The sequence below is a fragment of the Bos indicus genome, chromosome 14, assembly GCF_029378745.1.
Source record: "Bos indicus isolate NIAB-ARS_2022 breed Sahiwal x Tharparkar chromosome 14, NIAB-ARS_B.indTharparkar_mat_pri_1.0, whole genome shotgun sequence".
Classification (NCBI taxonomy): Eukaryota; Metazoa; Chordata; class Mammalia; order Artiodactyla; family Bovidae; genus Bos; species Bos indicus.
The window spans coordinates 22,475,152-22,476,745 of NC_091773.1; the positions used below are offsets into that span (position 1 = coordinate 22,475,152).

General features: G+C 39.8%; 1 non-coding gene across 1 annotated transcript; it reads right to left on the reverse strand.

Annotated features, from left to right (window-relative positions):
* Positions 1-1,242: 1,242 nt before the first annotated feature.
* On the reverse strand, positions 1,243-1,315 carry TRNAG-CCC (transfer RNA glycine (anticodon CCC)). Its single transcript has one exon. It is a non-coding gene; the product is annotated as a tRNA-Gly (tRNA).
* Between the last annotated feature and the right edge of the window lie 279 nt (positions 1,316-1,594).

Genomic DNA, 1,594 nt, shown 5'->3' on the forward strand with positions numbered 1-1,594 from the left:
TGGTGGTCGGCTGCCATTATGTGAATTCAGTGTTACAACAGGAGACTGATTCAGTTACTCCAAAAAGCACCAAAATCTGTAAAAATAGTCCATAGGAGAAAAAAGAGGGCTTCTTAAAGGTATAAAGATTGTTATTCAGTCACTAAGTTGTGTCTGACTCTTTGTGACCCCATGGACTGCAGCATGCCAGGCTTCCCTGTCCTTCACTGTCTCCCGGAGTTTGCTCAAACTCATGTCCGTTGAGTCGGTGATGCCATCCAACCATCTCATCCTCTGTCGCCCCCTTCTCCTCCTGGATGGAAAGCACTAAATCTGGCTCTCACATTTTAGAAATAAATCAAGTCACTTAACAATGATTAAATGAGAACCAGGACCATAATTTAGATCCACAGACTTCTAGTTCCCAACAAATTAATTGATGATTGGCAAATGTATATTTGGGTTTCATTATTAAATTTCCTTTTTTGGGGGGCGTCCACGCTTCGACGAGCCCTGTGGGATCTCAGTTCCCAAACCAGGAATTGAGCCCAGGCCATGGCTGCAAAAACACCAAATCCTAACCACTAGTCTGCCTGGCAACTCCCTCATTATTAAATGTAATCTTCTTCATTCGTTAGTCAGTATGGTGAATTAATGTAGTTACTTTTTTAGTAATTAGTTTCAGTTTTCCTGCAAATAGATGTTTTTAACAGCTTTATCAAGGTGTGTGTTTAACTTCTAAAAAAAATCTTCCAGATGGTTTTCAAAAGTGGTTGGAAGTTCCCACCAGCTGTGTATGAGAGTTCATGTTCTTCAGCCAACACTTGATGTGGTTCGTCTTTAAATTTAGGACATTCTCATAGGTATGAAGTGGTATCTCACCCTGATGACTAACACACTTGAACATCTTCATATACTTTTCTTCTTTGGTTGAGTTTCTCAGGGGTCATTGTTTTTCATTGCCTGATGGCCAATGGCTTAAAAACCATTGTTTCATATATTTTTGTCCAGTTCTTCAGTTGTTTCTGCTTGAGGGTTCATCTGGTCTCTGTTACTCCATCTTGGCTGGAAGCAGGATTCTTAAAAACTACCCATATGTATTTTTCTAACAGTTACAGTCACCCCTGCTGTCATCAGTTCTCTATTTCTTGAACTTCAAATCCTTATTCCTAAAATTCTCTTGTGATTTTCTTGGCTTTTATTTTTATACTTTATTTATTTATTTGGGTGCGCTGGGTCTTAGGTGCAGCATGTGGGATCTAGTTTCCTGACCAGGGATCAAACCTAGGCCCTCTGCATTGGGAGTGCAGAGCCTTAACCACTGGACCACCAGGGAAGTCCCTCTTGCTTTTGGCTTTGAAAGTTAGTTTGACTCATGAAGAGTTTATATCTTGTGTTTTCTTTTCTCATCCTTCCAATAGCCATTGCTACTGCATCCTTAAGAAGTTACCAGGGTACCTGAATGATGCTCACAGATTTTAATTTAGTGATCAGGATACATAAAAGGATTAAGAAGACAAATGGGAAGGATGGATAGAGACTGAGAACATCATTTCATTCCAGGCAGCTTTACTTCAGGGGTCTTTAAAAGTTAACTGGCATAAAAGAAAACAAT